Here is a 10,504-nt window from a genome sequence, read left to right as displayed (position 1 = left end):
ATCGTTCCAACACCAAGTGCACCCTTAGGGAGGATAGGAACAACCAGGACTTCTCTCCTGAGAAGCAGCACCTATTTAAGCAGCCCCTAATCCAGTAGTGCTTTCTGTGCGCTGCTGGTCTTACTGGGAACTCCTGCAGGAAAACTGATCCCTCTGAAAAAAAATGCTTGGCAAAATAATCAGGTTTTGTCATGCAGATCAGCACTGGACAGTAGTGAGGACTCTAAACATAGCACCTGTGGCCTGGCTACCTAAACAGAACATTTATCACTCAGTTAGGATGAGGTCTCTGTTCTCCATCTCTTCCCTGTTGTTTCCTTTGCTGTGCTTGCAAACAGATCTTTTGCCCTGTCCACTTCAGGGTCCTGCTGGCAAGACAATCCCAGTGGTGGGGCTTGCTGCTTGCTGGCTGCAAGACACTGGCACAAAAATTACAAATACTGGAAGATTTCACCTCTGCTGAGAATCCTGGTCCAGTGGTTCCTTAGGTAGTGGCACAAGTGTACCACAGCATCCCTGCCAAATGCTCAGCCTGGCCAGCCCTTCCAGCTCTTTGGGGCCTGTTGTTGCATATACACATATCCCAGCCTGGGCACCCTTGGAAAGCTCACCTGTACGCATCTTACACAGAGGATTCGGGGACAGCTAGCTCATCTAGATTCTTCCCCCAACAGCACTAGTGGCAGGTGCCCAGGGAAAGTGTAAGAAGCAGGAACAGCTCTATTCCATCACGTCAGCCTGAGGCTAAGGGACTTCCCAAGGTTATATTTGCATGCTTGCGTTTAACAGCCATAGGCAGAATTCTTCATGAGTTCATAATTTTTGTTAATCCTCTTATACATGCTCCCCAAAATATACTTCAGACATGGCTGCAGCCTTACTAGGTCAAACTGTTTAAAACAACCTGCTGACTTGGTGACTTTGCAGAAGATCAGCCAATGCACAAAGACAAAAATCCAATAATCACCTTCTAACCATTCACAAACAGCTTTAAGGCGTGCTTATTCTTAAAATAAAACCAAACCAACAATAAAAATAAAGCTCCATTACCCTCAAAGATCCTTGCACATGCAGGGCTCCCATCTCTTTTTTTAATTGTGTGTTCCTCAAACACCACGGTTTTATTTTTTGATCTTCCTCCTCCTGCTAAGTGCTCCAGTGTTGGTGGCGCAGCTGGTCGGATCCAGCTGGTCTGTGGCAGCATCTGTCTGGAAATTGCTTATCTTAGCCTGCAGTCCTTTTATTTCCTTCCCCATCAGCTGCAGCTGAGATTTCACTCCACGTGGTGAATTTCACTCTGCCCTAAATGAATTCATGCTCCTTCGTGTTTCAGTGCTAATTTTGTGACTTTTCTATGAGTTTACAGCAAGGGCCAAATGACACTGGATTTGTTCTCCTCCTGAGCAAAAGATCAGCATTTATCTGCTGCTCTTGTAGACCTGCAGCTCATGGAGCTGAGAGAGGGACACTGGCTCTCACAGGACAGGGTCTCACCTACTTAATGGGGTAGAGAGGGTCCAAATCATAAACAAAAAACAGACACTGGAACCACAGATCAAAAAGTCAGGAAAAGAAATTGACTTCAGATAGACCAGACAAAACAGGCAGACCTTTTGTGTCAAAAAATGTGTAATACAAATGTCTCATCCATGAGTACAGTCTGGGCTGAGAGAGAATCTTTGGGGCAGGGGAAGAGTTCAGACCGAAGTTCAGATGGGAACATGGTAAGTTTTGACTTGCTTGGTTTTTTAAACAAACTGAAAAGACTGACTTGAGCAAAGTGAGAGGAAAGCAGGAAAGTGAAGCCCTGGCCAGTCTGACCTGCAAGGAGTGAGTGTGGAAAGTCACTGATTCCATATCAGCTGCTGCCTTTTCATGGGTCCTGCTTTCAGGCGTTTCATTTTGCAGAGAGGGTTGTGCCTCTCACCTGGTGAGTGATAAGCACGATGTCAGGCACTCCAGGTGCTGGCTCTGCAGCTCAGGCCACCCTCTTGGCCTAATTCATATGGTTATTTAATAGAGGAGTTATGAACCATCTCATTAGGATGAAGCCAGCAGCGTTCAGGGCTGCTGGCAGGACCAGCAGCTGCCAGACTCTACACAAAGCAGAGGGAAATGCCCACAAGAGGGAGAGTTGGTGCCAGTCTCCACAGTGATTCTGTGCAAACGGCACTTCCCTGCCTGGCAACTCTAAGAGCCATTCCCCTTGCTCCATTTCTCCCAACAGAAACGTTTCCCTCTCCTGGAGATTCCCTTTTCCACGGTATTTCCCCTCCTCCTCTTTCTCCACATGACTGGTATTTCATCTTCTTTGCGTGGGGCAAACCCAAAGGCCGCACCATGTGGGTGCCAGATGTGGTGCTGGTGGAAAGGCACTGACTGAGATGATTTCTCTGCTCTCGCTGCTGCTCTGCTCCCTTTTCCCCCCAGTCACATTGTACTGTGCTGGGAGGGCTCCCCTGCACCAGCCTCAGCACAGACAGCCCCCCTCTTGCCCAGCTCATCACTCGGAGGTGGCACCCGTGGCCGCTACCCTCCATGGGCACACGTGGAAAATACCATTTCTGCTGGGCTCTGCTCAGCCTCAGCACTCCAAAGCTAAAACAGGCTCCACTGGGGCATGGGATTTTCAATCCATTTTCCAAAAACAGTTGATGGCTGCCAGCGACAGGATCCTAGAAGTCTCTGAGCTTCTGCAGGGCAAAGCTTAATGTGAGGAAGTACCAGAAAACACTGGTGATGTGGGAATAGCCACTCTGCAAGCCTGTATGGCTGGAAGTGCTCCATGCTGCTGGAGCAGCATGGGCACCAGCAGGACTTTTCTTGTGGAATCATCCCACCAGCTCCACAAAGAGCATCCCTATGCTCCCAAGTCCAGAAACTTTCAAGAAACTTTGACTATTTTGGCTGGTGATTTAGCAGGAGCTGTAACACAGCTCATAGCATTCCTGGGACAGTTTCCTAACCTGAAACCTCAGAGAAATGCCTTCAGAGGAGATCCACATGAACCACATCACCAAGATCACCACAAGACCCCCAAGTATGGCACATCTTGGCCACCATTAGCCTCCAGCTGCCAGAAGAAAGCAGGGTAACTGGTTCCCTCTGCAGAGAGGGATTTTCTGCCTGAGGGAAAAGGTCATGGACACTTCCTCTGAAGTACATTGTGCTTGCTGGTATTAACATGGCAGGCATTGCACACAAAGCTGCCCTGGAAAGCAGCCCTGACATGAAAACACAGGAGCCTGTAGGCCTGATCAGTGGCCAAGAAGCTTACCACAGTGGTGAGCATGGTGAGCATATCCCAGCTGAGGGCGCTGGGCAGAGAGGCCAGGGAGATTTATCAGCATGCCCAGAGGATCTGCCTTGCAGGACATCCACACTGCTGTGCAAGATGGTGCACATTGACAGGGAGGAAGGAAGTGCAAAAAGGAAAGAGAGATGCCCCCAAATGATCCAAGGGATGGAACATCTCTCCTATGAGGAAAGGCTGAGAACAGGGTTTGGTCAGCCTGGAACAGAGAAGGCCTAGGGTGACCTAATTGCATCCTTCCAGTACCTGAGGGGAGCCTACATGAAAGATGGGGAAAAACTTTTTGTAAGGGCTCATAGTGACATGGGGGGAATAGATTCAAACTGAAAGAGTAGGTTTAGATTAGATATTAGGAAAAAATTCCTTACTGTGAGGGAGTGAGGCACTGGAACATATTGCCCAGAGAATTTGTGGATGCCACATCCCTGGAAGTGTTCAAGGCCAGATTGGATGAAGCTCTGAGTAACCTGGTCTAGTGGAAGGTATCTGTGCCCATGACAGGGGAGCTGGAACTGGATGATCTTTAAGTTCCTTTCCAACCCAAACCATTCCATGACTTTATAATTCTAAGCCAGCTTTATTTTAAATAGAAATTTTAATCACTCACTTCCAAATTACTGGGCTCATGAGCTCGTGTTCTCAGTTAACATTTCAGAGCAGCTTATGACTATCCAGAATGTGCAGAAATGCAGTGTGAAGAACCAGCACCTAATCCTAGCTCCTGTGGTGGATCAGAGCATCTTGTTCAGCATTCCCTGCTCAAGGAGGGTTACCTGAGCAGATAAAATAAGACAGCAGTGTAAACAGTGGGTTAGAAAATACGACTGACTACTGCAAGCAGCATGTTTTTACTTGGCTTTAGGCATGCTGACAGGAGATAACATAGCCAAAAGGCATCAGAAGCAGCAAGAGAAGGGCCACCCCTTGGCAGGGGTGAGGCAGTGAGGTTATTTACACAACAGCCAGTGTATATATGCCTTATTTATAGAGGATAAGAAGAATTAAAGTAGAGTTATCTTATGTTGAGTGAGATCATTTAATAGTACACAATTACTTCATACAGATTTAACTAGAAGTAATTAAAAGTAAGGTTGTGCTCTGAGGCAGAGTTCCCCTGCCACTGAATTCAGGTCTAGTGGGAAGCTCGCACTTGCAGCCGCTCACAAAATCAAATCCCTAAACTTCAGGCATTTCCCCAAGTGGCTTAACTGTTGTGTCCTTTGAAGTTATATTTTAGGTTTCAATTTCAATTTCAATCTTTATCTTCCTTTCTTACCTTTAATTTCTCCCTAGTGCAGGGGGACAGGATCCCACACTCCCCCAGCCAGGAGGCAGCTGTGTCACTGGCCAGCATCTTGCTCCCTGCCCTCATGCAGGAGCTGAGAGGTAAACTACAGATAGGCAGGAGATCTGCCCTGGGAGTGGAGCTTGAAAATGTTTTCATCTGAAAGCAAAACCACACCGTGTAGACTCCTGATGCAATGAACATGCCAGGGTGTCAGGAGGCTTTTGTCTTGCCAGAAACCTAAAAGAAATATTTTTAGCCTGAGTGAGGTTGACATAAATATTTTCTTTTTTCTTCCCTCTGAGTTCACAGGTGAACCAGAAGCCATGGGTTTGGACATCTTGGAAATAAATTTACAACATCAGCAGATGCTTTTTGAGTGTCCCAGTGAAGTAGGAAACTTGCTCCTACCTTTCTGTCTTCACCCACGTGTGACTTCATGAGCCCTCTGTCTCTGCGAGAGCACAACTTCTACTGCTCTGGCAGCAGGAAAACGTGGAACCACATTTTCCCCAGTTCTCCATCGTTTTTCATCCCTGCACAGCACACACAGGGTGTGCCTTGGACTGGAGGCCTGTGACAGAGATGCCTCCAGTACTACCACACCACACTGGGAGCACCCACACCATCATCTGTGGCAGGGCACCGATGGCTCCGGGGATGAGAGCCCAGCTAGGGACACCATCAAGGGGCGCTGTCAAGTGGGGACAGCACAGGCTGAAGACTTTTCCCTCCCCTCCACACACACTGCTGCAATATTCCAAGCATGTCCTGGCACAGAAACCAATAGAGCAGATTTTCACAGTGATGAACCCAGGGGAAGAGACAAACAGAGGGGACATTTTGTGAAGGCTAAACAACCACACCAGCTTTGCAGAAGTGTTTTGCTTTCCACCTGCTTATTCCCATCAACCTAGGCAACTTAATACTGACTTTTCATTAATACTTTTTTTTAAAAAGCATTTGAAACAAAACTGCCTAATTACAGAGTAAATATTTAGCTTGAAATGAGCAGACAGATATTCAAAGCCATTTTCTGACATGACAGATGATCTGAAAGGAGCTACGCTGCAGGCATTGAGTGCCGATCAAACCCAATTTAAAAATACAAGGCATAGAAGCAAAAGCAGACATGACCCTAAGCACAAACATCCCCACACAGGCAAATGTCTCCTGTAAAATGCCATGGGTGATTTCATGGCAGATGAACCCAGCGGTACTGGAACAGCATCACCCACCTCTGAGGGTGCTGCCATGGTAAACCTTATGTGAACAGCACTGAAGCAACCCACAAACATTGCCCCGGTGGGGATTGTCCAGCTGCTCCAGTTTTGGGACCCCAGCATGGGTCCATACATTTCCTGAAGACCTAAGGGAAATTCCTCTCCCCTTATGCATGTGAGCTAACTTCCAGCTCCTGCTATGCTGGGTGGAACCTAAATGACTCCTGCTACCTTTGCCACATCTAAATTATTGTGACGTTCAGCTGGCAGGTGGGAGCGAGGTAATGTGGGAAAAATAACCTTTTCACCCTGAAATGCTGAGGAGCTCATATCCAAGAATTCACACCCCAGACATGCTGAGAAGCAGAAATGTGCAGGAGGAGCTGCACCTGTTTAGCATCTCCAGCTCCAGGCCCACAGAGCATGCTTGGAGATCAACCTTTTCCCAAAGCTTTGCCTCCACCCTGGTGCTCCTGAAGCAGCCCTGAGCTTTCAGCACAAGTGGATGGAGACATGAGTCCAACTTTGGTGAGCAGGATTGGGAAACAGGAGCTCTAGAGCCACACACCACTCACACAATGGAAAAATCACCTCTGAATGGCTGGAGCCTGTGCTGGGTCCCTACAGGAGTGAAGGATATGACCAGAAGTGAGTATGGCTCCACATGGGAAATGCAGCTACAGGCAGGACCTGGCATCTTGGAAATAAATTTACATCAGCAGATGCTTTTTGAGTGCCCCAGTGAAGTAAGAAACTTTTTGAGTAAACAGCCTAGAGGGGAGAGGTATGAGAGACCTCACTACCCACACTTCACATGTGGGAAACCAGCAGGGCATTTCTGGGGTTAGATGCAGAGGTAAGTAGCAGTAGCTCTAGGACAGGAAAAACATAAGTGAGGAAATCGCACAGTATCCCTGAGTCACTGTGCCCACATCCTGGGGAATGCATTAGCTAAGGAAGGCAGGGTCTCCACCAGGTCATCCTGGTGTCTAATGACCCAGACACTCTGAAATCAGGAACACAAGCAGCTGCAGTGATGGCAATGGAAACATGGACATCGTGTGGCTCCTGGCAGAATCGTTCTCTAGCACACAGATGCTAATGAGGATGGCTTCAAGCATGAGGTACTGGTCTGCTTCTTCAAACTGAGGGCTGAGCAGAAGGCACCAAGTGGTCTTGTGGGCAGAAGGAGGTGATGCCCCTGCCCAGAGGACACAGCCCATCAGCCCTTTCACAGCAGCCTCCAGCCTCTTCCCCTTGGCTGTCACTAAGGCAAACAGCCATCCCTGCCATCCTGTGCCTGAGGTTTGGGATGAAACTTCACAGAACCTCTTCCTCCTGTTCCCTCCAGGAGGCCCCAGTGCCAGAGCTACCCCACCACCCTTGCCAGGCTGTGTGGTCCCTTCACCTTTTGGTCAACCCTCTGACCCAGTTTTTAGCATTAGCACCATGCTGACAATCCTTTGGTCCTCCAGACTTCCCACCCAGGAGCTTGGTTTTTTTGCAGGAAGCAGTGGTAAAATCAGACCACCAGCAGGCCAGGTCTGAGGCTGGGTTTGCTGCTCTTCACTGGTCAGTGACACTTGCAAGGTGTAAGAGAGGCCAGTCCTGTTCCTGGTGTGGCCACAGACCCTCAGCACTGCAGCACAGCTCTGGCTCTGGAAATGGCCTTCCTGCACAAGCAGAGCCAGGGGATGCCTGGGGTCTCCCACAGCTGTGGCTTTGGGAGGTGAGGGTTGGTAACTCACAAGCTCTGAAGCCTCTCCAAGTTGCTTGTAGAAACACTAGTGAAAGAAAAGAGGTGTTAAAAAATAAATTCTAAGATGAAGTGGAATAATAACTGTCCTGGGTAGAGGAATCTCAGAAATGTCATGGCCTTGGCTGTCCCAGTGGTTAAGACAGCTGTGGGTGTTCACAGCCCTGCTGAGTCCTGCAGTGAGTCCTGGGGGTCTGGCTAGACCTGGCTTTATTGGTCCTGGTTCTCCTTTTCATTTTATCCAGATGACCAGACTACTAAAGTATTGTTCAAAATGTGCCTTTCTGCTTTTTCTGTCTTGCATTATCCTGTGTCCTCAAGCCCTGTTGTTCCCGTGGGCCATTCCTTTGGGCACATTCGTGGCTCTTGGTTTCTCTGACTTAGACGATGAGATGGCAGCTTTTAAAAGCATTCGTATTTTCCCCAATGCCTGGAGTGAAACTGAGGCCAGAAAGATTTCTGGCCATGAAACATGCCTCTGAGCATGTTAGGATTTTGTTCCATGAGGACTTCTTGGCTGCCAGAGGGCAGAGGCAAAGGATTTGGAAAAAGATTTCTGCTCTGCAGCACTCCCTGAGCAGCCACCTACCACCAAGCCAATCAGTCAGGGCAACAGAGCAGAGCCCAAAGCTTGGGACCTGATTGTTTGCAAAGCAGAAAAGACAAGATTCATCCACTGCCTCTTCTCTCCTCCTGGCAACTCTCATTGTATTTTGGGCACAGATGCTCAGACTCAGCGCTGAAGTTTCTGTTCTAGAAACATGTGGCCCCAGGAGACCAACAGAGCTGCAGTGGCAGGGAGGGAATGACGTGGATACATGCGGTGAGCAAAATCTCCAGGGGTCACATCAGAGATGTGCTGTACCCAGACCCAGCTCTTTTTCAGGACACATTTCCTGCACACGCAGGATTGCTGAGGTCTCAGCCTTGGCAGTGCCCATGAGGATGCTTCTGTTCCTCTTGGGCCTCTCAGCTGTGAGGATCCCCTGCAAGGGGACAGGAAGTCATAAAAAGGCACAGGATGATCAATATTTCACATTTTCCCAAAGGAAACCAGAGTTAAAATCCACCATGCATCTGTGCAGCTCCAAGTAGAGCTGGACACTGCTACATCACAGGGACAAAGTGGCTCCTGGCTCTGCACCATGGCCACACAGTACATGTCCCTGGTGCCATCAGTCACCAGCAGGGAGAGGGATGCTCAGCCAAGGTGTTTCTCAAAGGGCCCCTTTGTTATTGTCAAGATGTTTCATTTCTAGCAGAGGCCTTGTGGAAAGGCAGCTGCCAGGGACTTGCAAGCAGGATAAGGGCATGCCAGAGATAGGCAAGGCTCCAGAGTATTTGATTTTCTAAATGCAGAGAACTCCCCACTTCCCCCTGCAGTGTCAGGTCACACCTGGCCTGCAAATCACAGCGAGTTTTGTGCAGCTGCTGGGATGTCCCACCTGAGACACCTCCCAAGGGGCTGTCATGGCTCTAAGCACCCCATGCCATTGCTGGGAGACACTGATGGTCACCGCTCCCACAATTTGAACAGCTCTGGCCAGGCACAAATGTATTCAGCCCCTGGAGGGAAATCTGGCTTCAGTTTCTTTTTCTTTTTTTTTTTGAGAGCATCATTCTTCAGTGGAATGCAACATACTTGGGAGCTTGGAGGCTCCAGGATCAGCCACAGGAAAATCAGGAGGTCTGGTATCCCCTCCTTGCTACTAGGGATGCCTTACAGCTGCTGCCTGCATCCTGATCTTTGGGGGGAAAACCAGAGCAAGCCCCCTTAGCTCTGCACATGGGATTTTTCCCCAGTTTTGGCATGAGGACACTGGCTGATGGTGAGGAAGCCTTTCATGGTCTCCCACAGCTCATGGATAATGCTGGGGGGACCAGTGATTTGCCAGCACAGACCCCAGCACTTGTGCTGCTGCTGACAGGTACCAAATCCATAGTGCAAGAGGTATTTGGTGTAACTAACGAGCCTGTGGGAATGGGGTTTTCCCCTCAACCCTGCAGTAACTCCAGGTATTTACTCTTTTGAAGTCAAAGCCATCTGCGAGCCCAGGGCTGAGGAAGTATTTTGCACAGCCGCTCAGTGACCCAATTTGCTGCACTGGGCTCTGCTTGGCCTCCCCACCACAGCTAATGACCCTCTCAACCACAGCAGCACCTGGATCTCAACCAGGGATGAGTGGGCTTCACCACAGCTGTCATCTCCAGTGCTTCAAGGCTGTCTCACCCGATCTGACCCCATGAAGTGTGTCAGACTCACCTCTCCAGACCTCTGGATGCACTGCCTCCCAGCTCAGCGCTGGTCACATCACACCATTAGTGAGGAGCGAGGCAGGTCATTCCTGTTCCTTCACCACAAAGCCCATTGCGGGTCCCCAGAGAAGAAATAAGAGTGTTATCCCTGGGTCACGGCTCTGCAGCCAGCTCAGCCCTCACCCTCGAGGCCACTGTGAAAGTTCAGCACACACCAGCTTTTCCCCAGCTTTGATCTTTTCTCCCCAAACTTTTCCATCAGCCCCCCACAACACAGAAGCTTTCCACTACCTGTGCAAAGCTTTGCATGGATGGCACTGAGTCTCCCTTTTCCTTTCTCACCTTCAAGCCCTGCAGCCGAGTGGGAGACCAGCAGAGCAGGCAGCTCACCCCCATTCACACTGGGGTGAGCCAAAATCCCTCCCCAGTCCCTTGTGCTGTGGGCACAGGCATCTGCAGCTGCCCTGCACTGGGGGTGAGTGCGGGGACAGCCGGCGGCATCGCGCCCACGTGAGCCACGCTCGGCCAGGAGCAAGGAGCTATTTCTGGAGAGCCGCTTCTCGTGGAGCAGAAGCGGCAGAACTCAGAAGCACTGACCGAAAAAGAAAAGCCCTGGTGTTTTGAACGGGAAGCGAGGTTTCCCAGCCTCCCGCCGGGAAGGACGGGCGACA

The 10,504-nt window shown here is 49.6% G+C and overlaps 1 long non-coding RNA gene across 1 annotated transcript; it reads right to left on the bottom strand.

Annotated features, from left to right (window-relative positions):
- Positions 1-3,919: 3,919 nt before the first annotated feature.
- On the bottom strand, positions 3,920-10,302 carry LOC107204281. The gene is made up of 3 exons (XR_001521530.1): positions 10,176-10,302; positions 4,590-4,838; positions 3,920-4,086 (listed from the first exon to the last, which is right to left on the bottom strand). It is a non-coding gene; the product is annotated as an uncharacterized LOC107204281 (long non-coding RNA).
- Positions 10,303-10,504: the final 202 nt, after the last annotated feature.

This window comes from Parus major, chromosome 1A (genome assembly GCF_001522545.3).
Source record: "Parus major isolate Abel chromosome 1A, Parus_major1.1, whole genome shotgun sequence".
NCBI lineage: Eukaryota > Metazoa > Chordata > Aves > Passeriformes > Paridae > Parus > Parus major.
This window is presented reverse-complemented; position numbering and strand designations above follow the sequence as displayed.